Genomic DNA, 21,472 nt, shown 5'->3' on the forward strand with positions numbered 1-21,472 from the left:
CTTTAAAATGGTCAAAAGAATTAGCAAAAAATTGTGAAAATGTGGTCTTTACAAAATAAAAATGTGAATATCTCAATTTATCATGTACATCAGAGCCTGGAATAGAGTGATGGGTACATGGCTGTGAATTTAAGAATCTGAGTTCTACCTGTAGGTTGATCATCTGATATCTATCTGTCACTGAAGAAGTCATGACTTATTCAGGCTTCTGTGTGCTTACCTGTAGAAAAAGGCAGTTCAATAGAAATTCTTCGTTGAAAAACATAAGTAATTATTTACTTTGATATTTGACTTATGTAGTCAAAATAGGAATGGCCATTAAAGTGCTAAACTGATATTTAAAATATGGATATGATTAAGTATACAGACAATTCTTTCTTTATATCACAATATATGCACATCTTTTTATAAAAATTCATTCCAACTATAGAAGTTATTTTAGATGCTTTGCCTGTCATTAGTAATTGTAGGACATAAAAAACATTTTCTTTTCATTTTTCTAGGCCTTTCTTTGTGCAATGCACAAAATCAGTGAGATAAGAATGTCTTACATGAGGATTTGATTACATGTTACCACCTAATTTTCCTGAGTTCATATTATTCCATTTGTAAGTCTTTAAAGTCATATTTCAGAACATGAACAGAATTAAGTTTTATAAGTTTTGAGGAAGTAAAATTAACTAGTAATTCTTTTCTGAAACATTAGATATTCCTATCTTGGATACATAACACCTAACAGGATTATAACACAGATCTATTTTGTTTCACCTTATGCTATACACAGGGGAGAGTGAAGTATGCTTCATGTGTCAATTGCTTTCCATAATGTATTATTTCCAAGACTGACTTTCAGATCTTACCATCAGGAAACATGTTTCTGGCAGAGATAAATATAACTGATGGGGTCATACTTACTCTCTTTGGCTTCTCAGACTACCCGGCACTGCAAATTCTCCTCTTCTTGGTATTTCTGGCCATTTACAGCTTCAGTGTGATAGGGAATCTTGGAATGATTGTGATCATCAAAATTAACACTAACTACACACCCCCGTGTACTTTTTTCTCAGCCACCTCTATGTGGATTTCTACTATTCTTCTATCATTGTTCCCACAATGCTCTGAAGCTACTTGCAGAAGACAAAAGTATTCCATTTTCAAGATGTATGGTGCAATCCTTTTTCTTTTGCACATTTGTAGTGACTAAATCAATTCTATTTGCTGTGATGCCCAATGACCGCTTTGTGGCCCATTGCAACCCTCTGCTCTACACAGTTGCTGTGTCACAGGAACTCTGTGCCATGCTACTAGTTGTAGCATGTGCATGGGGAGCAGCACGTTCTTTGCTACTCACATGTTCTGCTATTAAACTTTCTTTTCAGGGTTTCAATATAATCAATCACTTCTTCTGTGAGCTGTCCTCCCTGATTTCCCTCTCTATCTCTGATTGTTAGCTCAATCAGTTGTTTCTGTTCATTGTTGCCACATTTTTTGTTTTTTTTTTCATTAAGGTTATGAAAGTTAACATCCTTGTGAAATTACAGTTGTACATCATTATTAGTCATGTTGTAGGTACACCACTTCACCCCTATTGCCCTCCCCCCACCCCCCTTTCCCCTGGCAACCACCGATCAATTCTCTTTGTCTATATGTTAGCTACCACCTATGAGGGGAGTCATACAGAGTTCATCTTTCTCTGTCTGGCTTCTTTCACTCAACATAATACCCTCAAGGTCTATCCATTTTGTTGTGAATGGGACGATTTTGTCCTTTTTTTGGCTGAGTAGTATTCCATTGTATATATCTTCCACATCTTCTTTATCCAATCATCAGTTGCTGGGCACTTAGGATGGTTCCATGACTTGCCTATTGTGAATAATGCTGTGATGAACATAGGGGTGCATGGAACTTTTGGAATTGCTGATTTCAGGTTCTTAGGGTAGATACCCAGTAGTGGGATGGCTGGGTCATAAGGTATTTATATTCTTAACTTTTTGAGGAATCTCCATAGTGTTTTCCATAGTGGCTGTACCAGTTTGCATTCCCACGAACAGTGTATGAGGGTTCCCTTTTCTCCACAGCCTCTCCACCATTTGTCACTCTTGGTTTTGGATATTTTTGCCATTCTAACAGGTGTAAGGTGATATCTTAGTGGAGTTTTGATTTGCATTTCCCTGATGATTAGTGATGATGAGCATCTTTTCATGTGTCTATTGGCCATCCGTATATCTTCTTTGGAGAAATATCTGTCCATGCCCCCTGCCCATTTTGTAATTGAGTTGTTAGATTTTTTATTATTGAGTTGTGTGAGTTCTTTGTATATTATGGAGATTAACCCTTTGTCGGATAAATAACTTGTGAATATTTTTTCCCAATTAGTGGGCTGTTTTTTTGTTTCAATCCTGTTTTCCCTTGCCTTGAAGAAGCTCTTTAGTCTGATGAAGTCCCATTTGTTTATTCTTTCTATTGTTTCCCTCATGTGAGGAGTTATGGTGTCCGAAAAGATTCTTTTGAAGCTGATGTCAAAGAGTGTACTGCCTATATTCTCTTCTAGAAGACTTATTGTTTCAGGCCTAATCTTTAGGTCTTTGCTCCATTTTGAGTTTATTTTAGTAAATGGTGAAAAAGAATGGTTGATTTTCATTCTTTTACATGTGGCTGTCCAGTTTACCCAGCACCATTTGCTGAAGAGACTTTCTTTCCTCCTTTGTAGGCCCTCAGCTCCTTTGTCAAAGATTAGCTGTCCATAGATGTGTGGTTTTATCTCTTGGTTTTCAATTCTGTTCCATTGATCTGTGCATCTGTTTTTGTACCAGTACCATGCTGTTTTGATTACTGTAGCTTTGTAGTATGTTTTGAAGTCAGGGATTGTGATGCCTCCGCTTTGTTCTTCTTTCTCAGGATTGCTTTAGCAAATCGGGGTCTTTTGTTGCCCCATATGAATTTTAGCATTCTTTGTTCAATTTCTGTAAAGAATGACATTGGAATTCTGATTGGGATAGCGTTGAATCTGTAGATTGCTTTAGGTAGTACGGACATTTTAACTATGTTTATTCTTCCAATCCATGTGCATGGAATGTCTTTCTATCTCTTTATGTTGTCGTCGATTTCTTTCAAGAAGGTCTTGTAGTTTTCATTGTATAGATCTTTCACTTCTTTGGTTAAATTTCTCCCAAGGTATTTTATTCTGTTTGTTGCGATCATGAATGGGATTGAGTTCTTGAGATCTTTTTCTGTTAGTTCATTGTTAGCATACAGAAATGATACTGATTTATGTATGTTGATTTTATACCCTGCAACTTTGCTGTAGTTGTTGATTGTTTCTAATAGTTTTTCTATGGATTCTTTGGGGTTTTCTATATATAAGATCATGTCATCTGCAAACAGTGAGAGTTTTACTTTTTTGTTGCCTATTTGGATTCCTTTTATTTCTTTTTCCTGCCGAATTGCTCTGGCCAAAACCTCCACTACTATGTTGAATAAGAGTGGTGAAAGTGGGCACCGTTGTCTTGTTTCTGTTCTGAGAGGGATGGGTTTCAGTTTTTGTCCATTGAGTATGATGTTGGCTGTTGGTTTGTCATATATGGCCTTTATTATGTTGAGGTACTTTCCTTCTATATCTATTTTATTGAGTGTTTTTATCATAAATGGATGTTGGATCTTGTTGAATACTTTCTCTGCATCTATTGAGATGATCATGTGGTTTTTGTTTCTCATTTTGTTAAGCAAGCCTAGACATCGGAAATGGCAGCCAACCCACCAAATGGGTGTATCAGTTGTTGGCAGAACGTCTGCTTCTAGGTCTCTGTTCTACAAAAACAGATGTACATTCCAGTACAATTATGGAGTGAACAATTAGAGATGGTGCAGTCCTTCAAAGCCAGGGCTGCTTGGTAGAAGGTGACGTGTGGTCACTGAGAACGCACAAGGGGACAGGACTGAGTGTCCCTGTTCCTCTGTGGGACATCAGGTCCAAGGATAGGAAAGCCCTGGGCTCCTGCCCACCAAACCCACTCACACTGCTTAACACACACACCTATACACGTGCAGGCACATGGGTCCTCAAAGATCATTGCCCTGTAGAGCGAAGAGTGAAAAGATGGATGGCACTTGTTGTGGGCACTTATTTCCCAGTCGGAGGAGTGGACCCTCTTTCCTTACTCACATTAAAACATTATTTTAGTAAATGAAAAACAATTGTCAATCCAAATTCTGAAAAATGTAGATAAGGTATTTTATTCCTTAAGATATTTGTAATCAATCTAAGCGTGTAATATGCGATAATCATATTTTGTAATTTGCTCATTGCATAACCTGATCCGTGGCCCATCCAGGAAGGGAAACGATGCGAAAGGTGTCTCCCGGCCTCACACATTCCCCTCTTGGTTTCCAGCTCTCGTGTCACCCTTTAAATGTGGTGCCTATCCCCAGATAAAGACAATAGTCAACATGGGGGCTTCATTTTTCATACATAAGCTTTGATGGAGCAGGGATTTTTCTCCCTAATAAAAACTGTATTTTTAATTTAAAGTGTGATTAATCATACTCCTCTGATATTACGTAGCCGGACACAAAAGGCCACGTCTTGGATGCATCCGCTCAGCTGAACAGCCCAGCAGAGGTAAGTCCATAGAGCCAGAAAGCTCAGCAGGCCCCAGGGACGGGGTGGGAGGGAGGAGGGCTGAGAGACGAACAGGGAGAGGGCTTCCCTTCCACGACAGTGTTCTTGAATGAGGTCAGGATGACGGTCGGGCAACACTGTGAGCCTCCTCCTGGCCAGGGAAATGGACGTTTGTTTTTTTTTATTAAGATTAGGATAGTTCACAACCTTGTGAAATTTCAGTTGTACATTATTTTTAGTCACGTTGTAGGTACACCACTTCACCCTTTGTGCCCTCTCCCCACCTCCCCTTTGCCCTGGTAACCACCGATCAGTTCTCCTTGTCTATATGTTAACTTCCACCTATGAGTGGAGTCATACAGAGTTCATCTTTCTCTGTCTGGCTTATTTCACTTAACGTAATACCCTCAAGGTTCATCCATGTTGTTGTGAAAGGGACGATTTTGTACTTTTTATGGCTGAGTAGTATTCCGTTGCATATACATAGCATATTGTCTTTATCCAATCGTCAGTTGCTGGGCACTTAGGTTGCTTCCATGTCTTGGCTATTGTAAATAATGCTGCGCTGAACATAGGGGTGCATGGGACTTTTGGAATTGCTGATATCACGTTCTTTGGATAGATACCCGGTAGTTGGATGGCTGAGTCATAAGGTATTTCTATTTTTAAGTTTTTGAGAAATCTCCATAGTGTTTTCCATAGTGGCTGCACCAGTTTGCATTCCCACCAACAATGTATGAGGGTTGCTTTTTCTCCACAACCTCTCCACCATTTGTCACTCTTGGTTTTGGATATTTTTGCCATTCTAACTGGTGTAAGGTGATATCTTAGTGGAGTTTTGATTTGCATTTCCCTGATGATTAGTGATGATGAGGATCTTTTCATGTGTCTATTGGCCATCCGAATATCTTCTTTGGAGAAACGTCTGTTCAAGTCTCCTGCCCATTTTTTGATGGGCTTGTTTGATTTTTTTGTTGTTGAGCTGTGTGAGCTCTTTGTATATTATGGAGATTAACCCTTTGTCGGATAAGTAACTTGTAAATATTTTTTCCCAATTAGTGGGCTGTTCTTTTGTTTCAATCCTGTTTTCCCTTGCCTTGAAGAAGCTCTTTAGTCTGATGAAGTCCCATTGTTTATTCTTTCTATTATTTCCCACGTCTGAGGAGTTATGGTGTCCGAAAAGATTCTTTTGAAACGGATGTCAAAGAGTGTACTGCCTATATTCTCTTCTAGCAGACTTATTGTTTCAGGCCTAATCTTTAGGTTTTTGATCCATTTTGAGTTTATTTTGGTGAATGGTGAAAAACAATGGTCAATTTTCTTTCTTTTACATGCGGCTGTCCAGTTTTCCGAGCACCGTTTGTTGAAGAGACTTTCTTTTCTCCGTTGTAGGCCCTCAGCACCTTTGTCGAAGATTAGCTGTCCATAGATGTTTGGTTTCATTTCTGGGCTTTCACTTCTGTTCCATTGTTCTGTGCACCTGTTTTTGTACCAGTACCATGCTGTTTTGATTACTGTAGCTTTGTAGTATGATTTAAAGTCAGGGATTGTGATGCCTCCGGCTTTGTTCTTCTTACTCAGGATTGCTTTAGCAAATCGGGGTCTTTTGTTGGCCCATATGAATTTTAGGATTCTTTGTTCATTTTCTGTAAAGAATGTCATTGGGATTCTGATTGGGATAGCATTGATTCTGTAGATTGCTTTAGGTAATATGGACATTTTAACTATTTATTCTTCCAATCCATGTGGATGGAATGTCTTTCCATCTCTTGATGTCATCATCAATTTCTTTCAAGAAAGTCTTGTAGTTTTCGTTGTATAGATCTTTCACTTCCTTGGTTAAATTTATGCCAAGGTATTTTATTCTTTTTGTTGCGATTGTGAATGGGATTGAGTTCTTGAGTTCTTTTTCTGTTAGTTCATTGTTAGCATATAGAAATGCTACTGATTTATGTATGCTGATTTTATGCTGCAGCTGTTGATTGTTTCTAATAGTTTTCCTATGGATTCTTTGGGGTTTTCTATGTATACGATCACATCGTCTGCAAACAGCAAGAGTTTTACTTCTTCATTGCCTATTTGGATTCCTTTTATTTCTTTTTTCTGCCAAATTGCTGTGGCCAACACCGCCAGTACTATGTTGAAAAAGAGTGGTGAAAGTGGACACCCTTGTCTTGTTCCTGCTCTCAGAGGGATGGCTTTCAGTTTTTGCCCCTTAAGTATGATGTTGGCTGTGGGTTTGTCATATATGGCCTTTATTATGTTGAGGTAGTTTCCTTCTATACCCATTTTATTGAGGGTTTTTATCATAAATGGATGTTGGATGTAGTCAAATGCTTTCTCTGCATCTATTGAGATGATCATGTGGTTTCTCTTTCTCATTTTGTTAACGTAGTGTATCACGTTGATTGACTTGAGGACATTGAACCATCCCTGTGTCCCTGGTATAAATCCCACTTGATCATGGTGTATAATCTTTTTGATATATTGCTGTATTCGGTTTGCCAAAATTTTGTTGAGGATATTTGCGTCTTTGTTCATCAGTGATATTGGCCTGTAGTTTTCCTTCTTTGTGTTGTCCTTGTCAGGTTTGGGGATCAGGGTGATTTTGACTTCATAGAATGTATTAGGGAGTGCTCCATCTTCCTCTATTTTCTTGAATAGTTTGAGAAGGATAGGTATTAAATCTTCTTTGAATGTTTGGTAGAATTCTCCAGAGAAGCCGTCTGGTCCTGGACTCTTATTTTTGGGGGAGGTTTTTGATTACTGTCTCTATTTCTTTACTTGTGATTGGTCTATTCAGATTCTCTATTTCTTCCTGATTCAGTTTGGGGAGGTTGTATGAGTCTAGGAATTTGTCCATTTCTTCTAGGTTGTTCAATTTGTTGGCATATAGCTTTTCATAGTAGTCTCTTATGATCTCTTGTATTTCTTTGATATCTGTTGTGATTTCTCCTCTCTCGTTCCTAATTTTATTTATTTGAGACTTCCCTCTTTTTTTTTTAGTGAGTCTGGCTTAGGGTTTGTTGATTTTGTTAATTTTTTCAAATAACCAACTCTTGGTTTCATTGATCCTTTCTACTGTCTTTTTTGTTTCAATATAATTTATGTCTGCTCTAATTTTTATTATTTCCCTCCTTCTACTGGGCTTTGTTTGTTCTTCTTTTTCTAATTCCGTTAGGTGTCATTTGAGGTTGTTTATGTAAGATTTTTCTAGTTTATTGAGGTGAGCCTGTATTGCAATGAATTTCCCTCTTAGGACTGCCTTTGCTGCATCCCAAACCATTTGGTATGGCGCTTTTTCATTTTCATTTGTCTCCCGATAATATTTGATTTCTTCTTTAATTTCTTCAATAATCCATTGTTTGTTCAGTAGCATGTTGTTTAGTCTCCACATTTTTGGCCCTTTCCCAGCTTTATTCTTGTAGTTGATTTCTAGTTTCATAGCATTATGATCAGAAAAGATGCTTGATATTATTTCAACCCTCTTGAACTTATTGATGCTTGCTTTGTTTCCCAAGATATGGTGTATCCTTGAGAATGTTCCATGTGCACTTGAGCAGAATGTGTAACCTGCTGTTTTGGATGAAGTGTCCTATATCTATGTATTTGGTCCATCTGATCTAATTTTTCATTTAATTCTATAATTTCTTTTTGATTTTCTGTCTGGATCATCTGTCCATTGGTGTTACTGGGGTGCTGAGGTCCCCAACTATTATTGTATTTCTGTTGATGTTTCCTTTTAGTTTTGTTAATAGTTTCTTTATGAATTTTGGTGCTCCTGTGTTAGGTGCATATATATTTATAAGTGTTATGTCATCTTGGTAGAGTGTCCCTTTTATCATTATATACTGCCCCTCTTTGTCTTTCTTTATCAGCTTTGCTTTGAAGTCTACTTTGTCTGATATAAGTATGGCAACACCTGCTTTCTTTTGTTCATTATTGGCTTGGAGTATTGTCTTCCATCCTTTCACTCTGAGTCTGTGTTTGTCTTTGGGGCTGAGATGCGGTCCTGGAGGCAGCACATTGTTGGATCTTGTTCTTTGATCCATCCTGCCACTCTGTGCCTTTGATTGGAGAGTTCAATACATTCATGTTTAGAGTGATTATTGAAATGTGGGGGCCTACTGTTGCCATTTTATCACTTGTTTTCTGCTTCTTTTGCATTTTTTCCTGATGGAGAGCTGTTACTTTGTATTATTGTCCTTCTGTTTATCTCCTTTGTTCTGGATTTTGTAACCCCTTTCCTTTTTTTGATTTTTCAGGAATGAGGTTATTCCTGAGCATTTCTTGAAGAGGACGTTTTGTGGTGATGAACTCCCTTAACTTTTATTTATCTGGGAAAGTTTTTATTTCTCCATCCTATTTGAACGATATTTTCGCTGTGTAGAGTATTCTTGGCTGCAGGTTTTTGTTCTTTAGGCTTTTGAACATTTGATTCCAATCTCTTCTAGCCTGTAAGGTCTCTCCTGAGAAGTCTGCTGATAGCCTTATGGGGTTTCCTTTGTAAGTTATTTTCTTCCACCTGGCCGCCCTTAGTATTTTCTCTTTGTCATTGACTTTTGCTAGTTTCACTACTATATGCCTTGGGGTTGGTCTTCTTGCGTTAATAAAGTTTGGAGATCTATTGGCTTCTGTCACATGGAGTTCCATCTCTCTTCCCAAGTTTGGAAAGTTCTCAGCTATTATTTCTTTGAATAGGCCTTCTGCCCCCTTCTCCTTCTCTTCTCCTTCTGGTATACCTATAATCCTTGTGTTGCATCTCCTAATTGAGTCTGATAATTCTCGGAGAGTTTCTTCATTTCTTTTTAGTCTTAGTTCTCTCTCCTCCTCTGTCTGCAGCATTTCTATGTTCCTATCCTCCAAATTGCTAATTCTGTCCTCAATATTATCAACCCTACTGTTCAGAGAGTCCAGATTTTTCTTAATCTCCTCCATTGTGTTCTTCATCTCCAGTATTTCTAATTGGTTCTTCTTTATAGTGTCAAGCTCTTTTGTGACATAGCTCCTGAACTCATTGAGTTGTCTGTCTGAATTCTCTTTTAACTTGTTGAGTTTTTTAATAATGGGAGTTTTTAAATCATCGTCATTTAGGTTCTAGATTTCATTGTCTTTGGGACTGTTTTCTGGGTGCTTATCATTTTCCTTCTGTTCTGGAGATTTAAAATATTTTTTCATGCTACTTGATGGCGTGGATTTGTGCCTCTGCATAGAGATAGAGTTTAGTTGATGCTTCTACTTGTTGTGACTGGTGTGGGGGGGGGGGCAGTTGTTTAGACTGCACCAACCAGGAACCCTGTCAGCTGTTACTGACTGGACCTGGACCCCTCCTCTTAGTCACAGTGGTCCTGTGGGGTCCCTCGTCAGTTGTGGGGGCAATCACAAGGGGGCCTCAGGCTGCTGGTGCCTACTGTGGCAGCCCACTTAGACACACTCCCTCCTTGTGGTCTGCAGTGCTGTTGTGGGCTTTCCCAGCAGCCAGGAGCAGGATCATCTATAATCACTGCCTTGTCCTTAACACAGCCCACAAGATCACACTTGTCCACTATAGTTCCCAGCAGAGCTATGGGTATCTTCTGCAGTCTGTCATTAGCTCACCTAGCTGTGCTACTTTTGCCCCAGGGCCTTCCCGCTTTGTGATTGCCAGTCAGGACCTCTCCACTAGTGCTGTGGAGAGGCTTTCACTGAGACTGCTGTAGGAACCTGGAGTTCCCCCCTGGGCTACATACCCATTTCACCGTAGCTCCACTCTGCCCCACTCCACTCTCACAGGATCTCTGGGAGCCCCCTGCCTCGTCTGGGACATGGCCAGAGTCCGTGGGCCTGGTGGTGGCTTGTAAGCTGCTGCCTTGTGGGGAATTCTGCTCTAGGGAGCTTCCTGGTGTTCTGTATGCTGGGCGGGGCCTCTCTACCAATGGTGAGCAGAGGCCCCCCTGCTGTGGGTGTGTGTGACCCTGGAGCATCCCCCCGGGCTGCAGAGCCAGGTGTTGGAGCTCCACCCAGTCCCCAAGCATGTCCATGGCAAGTCCGGGCACCCCCTGCACCGACCCATGTGCCGGAGACTGTGGGCCCAGCAGCAGCTGGCAGTCTGGTGCAGTGCCAGGGAATCCGCCCGCTGGGAGCTTCCCTTTGTTCTGGATTCTGGGCAGAGCCTCCCTGCTAATGGTGAGCAGAGGCTTTCCCTGCCAGGGAGGTGCGGGACCCTGGAGCCTCCTGCCAAGCCGCAGAGCCGGGCACTGGAGCTCCAACCATGTCCCCAAGCACATCCATGGGAAGTCCAGGCACCCCCTGCACTGACCCATGTGCCAGAGACCTTGGGCCCAGCAGCAGCTTGTGGTCTGGTGCGGTGCCAGGGAATCCGCCTGCCAGGAGCTTCCCTTTGTTCTGGATTCTGGTCCGGGCCTCCCTGCTAATGGCTAGCGGAGGCCTTCCCTGCCAGTGGGTGGGGGACCCTTGGGATTCCCCCTGGGCTTAGGTGTAATCGTGGGGCGCTTGAGTAGGGCTGTTGTCACCTGTTTCCACCATCGCTCCGTTGGTGAGTGTACACTCCCACCCTTGGTGCGTGGCAATGCTATGGGGGAGTCCGCTGGAAGAGAGCCTCCTCCAGGAACTAGGCTGTCCAAGGGTTGGCGTCAGAGAGTTTCACCTATTTCCACCTCCTCCCAGTGGGAAGTCCGTCTGTCTTCCGATGTATAGTAGCACGAGACTCTTAGGCATCTTGAGATGCTATCTGGATATCCTTAGGTTGGCTCCCGCCTGGCCAGCTGAGAAGCTCTGCTGCTCCCAAAGGTGGCTTTTTTCCTCTCTGGCTGGAGTTACTGCCTCTTCTGCTTTCGTCAGGACTGTCCCTTGTTGTGGGGGTTCTTTTTATCCAGTTTTCAGTTTTCAATCCAGGGTGATTCTTCCTAAAATTGTTGTAACCTGGTTGTGTTGTGGGAGGAGGTGAGTTCAATGTCTGCTCACAGCACCATCTTGACGAGAACTCCATTGTTCCCACTTTTAACGAGGTGAGCACACTGCTCATCATTCACACATCTTATGTGTTCATTGTTGTCACCACCCTAAAGATGCATCCAGCTGGTGGGCACCACAAAGTCTTCTCCACCTGTGCCTGACACCTGACCACCATCACTATCTTTTGTGGCACAATTATCTTCGTCTACTGTGCGCCCAACTCCAAAATCTCCAGGCACACAGTCAAATTGGCCTCCGTGTTTTATACAGTGCTGATCCCCATGTTGAATCCTCTGATCTACAGTCTGAGAGACAAAGATGTCAGGGATGCAGCCAGCAAAATATTGAAAACAAACTTTTTTCATATTGGATGCATATATTCATTCATTCATAAAGTAAATATTTACTTCAGTTTTTGCAGAATACCTTTCCAATTTTTGAGTAAACTGTGCATCGTGTTGATTTTCAAAAATAACTTTAGATTTTCAAAAAGAAATAATATGAGATTTAAGTTAGAGAGACTATATCTGGCTCTGATTTTATAAACCATAGAAGATCAATTATTCTGACTTTGTCTTTTTTTGCAAAAATGACATAATATGATATACTTCATAAATTGGTGTGTGGAACAAAAGAAAAGGTAGACAATATATTTGGTAGATTGTGCTTGCAGTAAATTCTGGTTCTGTTATCCTTTCCTCTTTGGTAACTGATAGATTGTAGATACTAAAGAAAAAAAACAATTATATATTTTAAATTAGTGAAATGGATGACAAAAGAAATACAGCTTCATTTTCAAGAACCTCACAATCCAGGGTTGTTAGTAAATATCATAATAGAGTTGCTGGGGGAGAGAGAGAGAGAGAGCAAAATCATTTGTGGCTATCAGAGGGATTGCTTCATAATTGTGTGCTTCTTTTACTTGGCCTTGAATGATAGGCTAGTTTTTAAGAGAAAAAGAGGGGAAAGACAGTAAGTTTTACTCAGGAGTTAAAAGTGTGAACCATGTTTAAGAAATGAATATATATAATCGAGTGAATGACTCAGCAAATATTTTGGGCTACTATTTTATGCTATATGCATACAAAGTATCTTGTTAGGTGCACAAAGGAATGAATATTTGCATAAATTACAGCCATTTCTAAATTATCTCAGAAAAGAGCTCCCGTATATAGGATGAAAGGATTTACAAGAAGTCCAGGAATATCAGCTTGCTTCTTCAAATAAAAACAAAAAAGAAAATATAGGGGCCAGCCACGTGGCGCAGCTGTTAAGTTCGCATGTTCTGCTTCAGCGACCCAGGGTTCGCTGGTTCAGATCCTGGGTGCAGACATGGCACCGCTTGGCACACTGTGCTGTGGCAGGCATCCTACATACAAAGTAGAGGAAGATGGGCACGGATGTTAGCTCAGGGCCAGTCTTCCTCAGTGAAATGAGGAAGATGGGCAGCAGATGTTAGCTCAGGGCTGATCTTCCTCAAAAAAAAAAAGAAAGAAAATATATTTATCCTCTATGTTTTATGCTTCCTTTCTATCACTGACCAATCAGTGTAAGTATGTCACTAATTCATATGGCACTTGACTAAGGGTGAATATCAATTTTCTTCATCAGGACTCTAGGCAGTCTTCATATAATAATTGAATGGATTTGTTGTAAGTGCTGAGAGCTATTTGCTTTCCTTGGACTTGAATGTTGCTTTAAATTGACTCTAATATTTTATTGTAATCTAAACCAAAAAAAATCAAGCCTATATTACCATATATATGAAGGAGGATTAATCTTTCCCTTAACAATTGAGATATTTATTATAAGATGCCCTCATAGACAGAGGTATCTGATTTGGAAACTTTGTAACATATCGATCTTTTCTTTTGTCCCTTCTATCATCAAGTTTGCTTGAATTATTTATATGCATTTCCCCTTTTATACTATTTGTGTCTGAATCAAATTCTAAATTTAGTCACCAAAATATTGAGAGAACAAATTTTAGCTGCTTTTGTGAAGGTAAAACTGAGCAACAATTTCATATTGGTTCAATGAAAATATTTAAAATGGTTGTATGGTTTTAAATTTAAAACGATAAATTAATATCACCTTTTTTTCTGGGTAATATTTGGATACGTAATGACAACCAACATTGTTTTATATATTCACAAATATAATATTGTTTTCTCCACATTGTCATTTAGTTGATATTTAACTGTACTAGAACAATTGTAGCTAAGTAGCAGAAAAGTTATATTGGCCATGATTGGAATCAGTGATGAATAATTCATTTTCAGAGAATAAATCTTCATGTTTCTTTTCTATCTAGTCAAAGGATGACTAAATTTTTCTGAAACCAGAGACAGAATCTCCGTATTTTTTATTCTGAGGAAATGGAGACACATATTCTTTAAGTGCTCTGATCATTGTTTTAAAATAATAGGTGACAAAATCAAAATGATAATTTGAGACTTCAACCCTACAGGTCTTGACACTTCATTAAATACAGATTTAAAGTTTCATGTTCTTTCCTTTTCTAATTTTAGCATTCAAATTACCTTTGGTAACTTCTATAGCTGCTATAGAGCATGATTTTTATTAGTGCTATTCAATCTTTATTAACTCATGTGCTTCTTAAGTAAATTAATTTAAAAATCTCTATAGCTGTTAGGATTTTAAAAATAACAATGTAAATTTAATTGAAAAAAAGACAAATCTAATATCCAATGCCTATCATAGCTATCTCATGTTCATAATAATTAGATTCAAAATATATGAAGCATCAGATTTCATGTTTTTTCTTTTATCCCTGAACTAATTTTTAAATTCCCTTACTGCCCAGAATTTTGGCCCTTAATAATCATAGAAGCACATTACTTTGCAACAAAAATATCTGTAAATTTACCTTTGTTTCCTTTGTTAATAAAGTTCTAAGTGATTTTTTTCTACAATGGATTACCATTATAACGATCATTATCTTACTCCTATTCAGTAACTTAAATATGCTACAAATTTTATGAAATTTTCAAAGATAAACTATAAAATGTCACCAGAAATGCATCTCTTAATGATATTGATTGGCATGAAGTTTGTTTTTATTTTTTAACTTCAATTAGTAAAAATATCCATGGATGAATATTTTTATTGCCTTAATAATATAGATGTCAGCATACTTAAATTTTATCACGTTACAAAAAGAAGAATAGGAACACAATTGCATTTTTTTTGTAGTAGGGATGTCATTCTAGTTTTTAACATTACATACATATTAAGTCAAAAACCTCTTGAGCCCTTATCATTAATAATTATTTTCATAATTTGCTAAACATAATTATATGCATTTGATTCATTGTTTAAGGTGCATCTGGTAATCTTCTAGCTTTAAAATGAAAGCAGTCATTGGAGAAATTAACTTTCTTAGTTTATTAGAAGTTTTTAAAATGACTTTGATGGGGCTGTCCCGGTGGCATATTGGTTAAGTTCGTATGCTCCACTTCAGTGGCCCAGTGTTCACCAGTTCAGATCCTGGGTACAGGCCTAGCACTGCTCATCAAGCCATGCTGTGGTGGCATCTTACATAGAAAAACTAGAAGGACTTACAATTAGGATATACAACTATGTACTGGGACTTTGGGGAGAAAAAAGAAAAAACAACAAAAAAAGAGAAAAAGAAGATTGGCAACAAATGTTAGCTTAAGGCCAATCTTCCTCACCAAAAAAAGAAAGAAAGCTCTTTGGTATCATTTATTAAATGACAATTTTTAAAATGTGTTACAATTTCACTTAGTTGAATCTTTTCTTTTCTTTTTTTTTCTTTTTGGCTGAGGAAGATTCACCCTGAGCTAACATGCACTGCCAATCTTCCCCTTTTTGTATGTGAGCCCCCACTATAGCATGACCACTGACAGAGTAGTGGTGTATGTCTGCACCTGGAAACTGAACCGAGGCCAACGACGTGAAGCATGTTAAACTTAGTCACTAGGCTACCATGACTGATCCTCACTTAGTTGAATCTTTCTTAAACCAATGTTATCAATATTCTGGCTTAAGTGTAAGAGGTAGCAAGCTAGAAAGAGATTTGCTCCCAATACTACAGCACAAAAAGCTAGATATTCTGCAAGCTTTAAACATTTTTGGAACCCACTGAATAGCTGGGGTCACCAGGTGACCAACTAACACCAGCACAGAGTTACCAGTGATAACATTCCATTGTTAGGGGTGGGGGATGGATAAGGGGAGAGATCTTCTCTGGAGTACCTGTGCAAAGGGAAGACTTAAAGTTTAAAGTGGATTAGACATTGAAAATATATTATAAGCCATCTTCTATCCTAATGTAAGGTAACATTAGAGGAAATTGAAGCTTGTGGTGCCCTGAGGTGGCCATAGTGTTGACAAAACTAAAGCCCAGCTCAACTCCTACACTTAATGTTAAGCAAAAGAAGTGAGTTAATTTCCAGGCAAAAATAGCATTTACTTCGGTCTCTGTTGTTCTACAAATGGTATCCTTTCTTAAGCAAAAATTATATGATGATACAAATGATAAGAACACAGCCCACTACAAAAATACAAAGATATTAACAGAATTAGATTCAGATATGACCTAGAGATTAGAAACAGCAGACCAGCAATCTAAAGTAAATATGATTCCTAGGGGCTCCAGTGGAAAAGATAGACAACATGAATGAATAGATTTGGAATTTCAGCAGAGTCATAGAAACTATTAAAATGAATCAAATGAAACGCTAGAAAAAATTTTAAAATAACAGAGATAAAGGATATTTTAGCACAACAGTAGCTTCAACAGAGATGAGAAAAGAATTAGTGAAATTAAAGATAGAACAAGAGGAAACACCAAAAGTTACAGAGACGCACACAAAAAAGAGTGAAGCAAACACCTAACAGATGGGTAACAATGTCAAGTAGTATAAATAACTATAATTTGAACCTCAGAAAAAAGGAGGAGGTCATGTCAAAGGGAATATGTGTAGAGATAATGGCAAAGAATTTTCTGAAAGACATCAAATCCAGATCCAAGAAGCTCAGAGAACACAAAGCAGAAAGAAAACACATGCACAACACAACACAGAAGTAAAGAAAGTAAAAGAGAAAATATTGAATGCAAGAACCATTACATAGTGTGCAGGGCTTTTCAGCATCTGGACTATTGACATTTTGCAATTTTTGTTGTGGGGCACAATCCTGTTCACTGTAGATTGTTTAGCAGTAGCTGTGACCTCGACATACTAGATGCCAGCAATACTCCCTTGCAGTTATGATAATCAATGATATTCCAGGCATTGTCAAATGTCCCCTGTGTATTTGTTTGAGGAGGAGGGTGGCATTGGGTACAAAACCAAATCTATCTTGGATTATCTAAAGGAAAAAAGGTAAGCACTACAGCAGATTTCCTGCCAGAAAATGTGAAAGTCAGAAAAAATGGGCAGCAAATTGAAAATGTCAAAAGGAAAACAACAAATAGTCAGTTACTCCAGAATGATATACACATGAAAATATCTTGCAAATTTTTTCAAAAGTGAAGGACGAAAAAACTTTTTTGAGACTAAACAAAACTGAAAGAATTACCCATAGGCATGTACTATGAGAAATATTAAAATGCATCATTTGGGGAGAAGGAAAATAGTACCAGACAGAAAATTAAAGCTACCCAAAGAAATGAACACTGGTAATTGTATAAAGAATAAGTGGATCTTTTTTCATATTTTAATTGTTCTAAAAGACATCAAACTGTCTGAAGGAAAAAAGAATAGCAATGAAATGGTACTTATAGGTTCTGTCAGAGTATAATACATAATAATATCATGATGGGTAAGAGAGGACTTAGAAGTTTACTGTTTCAAGATCCATAGGAGACCAATGATTTATTTAAAAAGTTTACTGTGAACTCCTAGAAAACCATTATCATTTTAAGGAAGCAAAAATAATAAGTCAACAGAGGATGCAAGATAAGTGGAATCACAGAAAAATTCTTACAGAAGAAGACAGAAAAAGAAAAGAAGCAAGGGATAGATTAAACAAATAGAGATAAGGTATAAAGATGATAGATTTAATTAATCCATATAAGTAATTGCATTAACTATAAATAGTCTAGACATCCAAATTAAAGTTGGAGATTGTCATATTAGACATTTAACAAAACAAATCTCTGCACAATCTAAAGAAATCTTCTTAATTATAGACATTATGAGTTAAATATAAAAAAATAGAAAAGACCTCATGCATGGATATATTAATATACATATAGAGTAGAACAAAGAAAAAATAAAAACAACAAAACAAAATCTCAACATGATTCTTAAATTAATTGACAAGCTGATTATAAAATGTATGCAGTAGGAACTAAAAAAAGACAAAGTTGAAAGTGAGAAAATAATTGGAAGCATCTCACTATCTGATCTCAATACCTACTATAAAGGTAAAGTAACTAAGATAATGCAGTATTACAAATATAAACATATAAATCAATGGATGAGAGTAGAGGATCCAAATACAGACACACATCTGAAAGGTCAAATTACTCTCCACAAAGATACAATGTCTGTACAATGGAAAAAATTGTCTTTTAACAAAGAATGATGGATAATTTAAACATCCACGTGCAAAAGATGGTTTATGGGATATAAATCCATAAATAACATCATATACAATAATTAACTGAAATAATCATAAAACTAAGTGTAATATCAAATTTGTAAAACTTCCAGAAGAAAACAAGAAAACATTCTTTGTTATTTCATATTGGACCAATATTTCTCTCTTTTTTTTCCTTAAAGATTGGCACCTGAGCTAACAACTGTTGCCAATCTTCTTGTTTTCTTTTTCCTGCTTTTTCTCCCCAAGTCCCCCCAGGACATAGTTGTATATTTTAGTTATGGGTCCTTCTAGTTGTGGCATGTGGGACGTCACCTCAGGATGGCCTGACAAGTCGTGCCATTTCCACACCCAGGATATGAACCAGCGAAACCCTGGCCTGCTGAAGCAGAGCACAGAAACTTAACCACTCGGCCAAGGGGCTGGAACCTAGACAAATATTTCTTACATATGAATTCCAAATCATGGTGAATAAAAGAAAAATTATGTGAGACGTCATCAAAATTAAATATTTTGCTCTTCAAAAGCCACTGTTGCAAGAATGAAAAGACTAAACTTATAATAGAAGATATTCTTTCCAAGTACATGTCTGAGAAAGGATTTGTATCCAGGGTATAGACAAACCTCTCAAAATTTAACAACACACTTCTAAATAAATCAAAGTTGAAAAAAGAAAGCACAATACAAATTATATAAAATTTTGAATTGAATGAAAATAAAAACATAATATGTAAAATTTTAAAAGATGCTTCTAATGTGCTTAAAGGGAAATTTAGGACTTTGAATGCCTAAATTAGTAAAGAAGCAATATGTCAAATCTAGAAGCTTAGCTTCCATATTTAGAAACTATAAAAAAGAATAATTAACTAAAAGCTAACAAACAAAAAGTAAAAGGAAGGATATAATAAACTCTAGAGCATACACCAACAATAGAAAGCTAGAAATTGATAGAGAAAATCAGAGTTTGAATTTTGAAAAATCAATAAAATTGACAAAATCTTTTCTAGAATTACTAAGAAAAAAGGAGAGGAGATACAAATTAGCATATTCAGATTTTAAAATGACCATAGTGAATATTATGAATGGCATATGTGAACAAATTAGTCGACTTGGATGATATGGACAGATTCTTAAAAAGACAAATTTACCAAAACTGACAAAAGAAAAAATAGAAAATCTAGATAGACATATAACAAGTTAATAGATTGAGTTCATAATTAAACCTGTACCACTGTGACAGAGTTCTCCTCTATTACCAATATATAGCCATAGATGGCTTGACTGGTTACATTTACAAAACACCTATATAAAAAATACTAGTTGATTAACTTATGTCAAAATTAGAAAAGGAGATCCTCTTTCCACTTCATGTTATTAAGCCAGTATTACCCTAATAACAAAGTCAAGAAAGAAACACGAGGAAGGAAAACAAAATGCAATGTTCCACATAGTGGTAGATATAAAATTCTCAGCAAATTATTAGCAAAATAAATCTCATAACACACATAAAAGGATAATAAATCATGACCAAGTGAGATCTATTCCAGGAATGCAAGGTAGATTTAACATATGAAAAACAATTAATGTAACACATCACGGATAGAATTAAAGACAAAAAAACTTCTGGCCACCTCAAAATATGCAGAAAAAAGTATTTGCCACAATCCAACAGCCATTTAAGATAAAAAGTCCCAACAAATTAGAAATAGAGAAAATTACCTCAATTACTCAATTCAATTATTCAATTACTTCAATAGAGAAAATTACTACCAAGCTTGCTTCTAGCATCACACTTAATGGTTTGGGAATGAATGATTTCCCCTATAGTGAAAAACAATGCAGGATGTCCACTCTCAGTACTGGTGATGATGATAGACAGACAGATAGTTAGATAGATAGATAGATAGATAGATAGATAGATATAGATTAATAAATCAATCTGTTCTCCTGATTTGAAGTAAAACTAATTTTATTCACAGATAGGTTTCTGCTGATTTTTAAATTAATTTTTGTCCGTGGGCTCCACTGAGATGGTGAACATTTTGAGTTATTTGACAATTGTGTTTTAAATGTACTGTGTTTGATATTGATGTATTTTTTTGAAGTTTATATAAATCTATTTTCTCTCTCATTCTATTTTCAGAAGAAACCAAAAAAAAAACACCATCATTTGGTTTCCCAAACCTGATATATGATGGAAATAGGAGAAGAGCACTGTACCACTGTGACAGAGTTCATTGTTCTTGGATTATCAGATCCCCTGAGCTGAGAGTCTTTCTCTCCCTTCTGTTCCTTCTCACATATGGAGTCACTACGTTTGGGCCAACCTTGACATAATTGCACTGATTCAGGTCAGTTCTAAACTTAACACCCTCATGCACTTTTTTCTCAGCCATTTATCCTGTGCGGATCATTGCTGTTCCCCAATCATCACGCCAAAGATCTTATCCAATATCTTAAGAAAAAAGTCATCTCTTTCCTGGGATGCATGATGCAGTTCTACTTGTTTAGGGCATGTGCAGTCACTGAGGTATTCCTGCTGATTGTGATGGCTTATGATCATTTCTTGGCCATCTGTAGCCCACTGCTGTACATGGACTCCATGTCCCAGAAACTTTGAATGGTGCTGGTTTCTGGCTGTACTTCTCTGGAACTGTGTGTTCTCTGGTTCATGTGTTTAGCTCTTGAAATCCCATCCTATAGGTCGAATGTAATTAACCACTTTTTCTTTTTTGGATTTACTCCCTCTCTTTATTCTTTCTTGTTATGATATCTCTAGGAATGAACTTGTGGTGTTCACTGTGGCCACTTTCAATGAGATCATCACCATCTTGATCATCCACACCTCCTGCTTGTTATTCTCATCACCATCCTAAGGATGCAGTCTGCAGACGGAAGGTGCAAAATCTTTTCCACCTGCACCTACCTCCTCACAGCCATCATTGTTTTCCATGGAGCAATACTTTTCATTTATTGCCAGCCCCGTTCTGTCAAGAGTATTAATACTGACAAAGTAGCCTCGATATTCTACAATGCAGTGATTCTCATACTGAATCCCTGATTTATAGTCTGAGGAACAAGGATGTGAAAGAAGCTCTCAAGAGTTTTGAGATCCAAATTCCCTTTTGAAAAGCTATTTTCTTAGCAAGAGTCAGGGTTTTATCAAAGACTTTCAATGAGGGGCTAGCTTTGAGTGGATGTGAATGGAAAGTAAAATAGGGATGCATTTTTTGAGCTAACGGATGATGCATGCTTTTTTTGTTTTCCAGCTGCCTATCTTTATTAAACCATGTCTTATCCTCTTTC

The 21,472-nt window shown here is 37.5% G+C and overlaps 1 pseudogene; it reads left to right on the forward strand.

Annotated features, from left to right (window-relative positions):
- Positions 1–143: 143 nt before the first annotated feature.
- LOC139040557 (olfactory receptor 5D16-like) lies at positions 144–20,786 on the forward strand (annotated as a pseudogene).
- The last annotated feature ends 686 nt before the right edge of the window (positions 20,787–21,472 follow it).

The sequence above is a fragment of the Equus asinus genome, chromosome 17, assembly GCF_041296235.1.
Source record: "Equus asinus isolate D_3611 breed Donkey chromosome 17, EquAss-T2T_v2, whole genome shotgun sequence".
Taxonomy (NCBI): domain Eukaryota; kingdom Metazoa; phylum Chordata; class Mammalia; order Perissodactyla; family Equidae; genus Equus; species Equus asinus.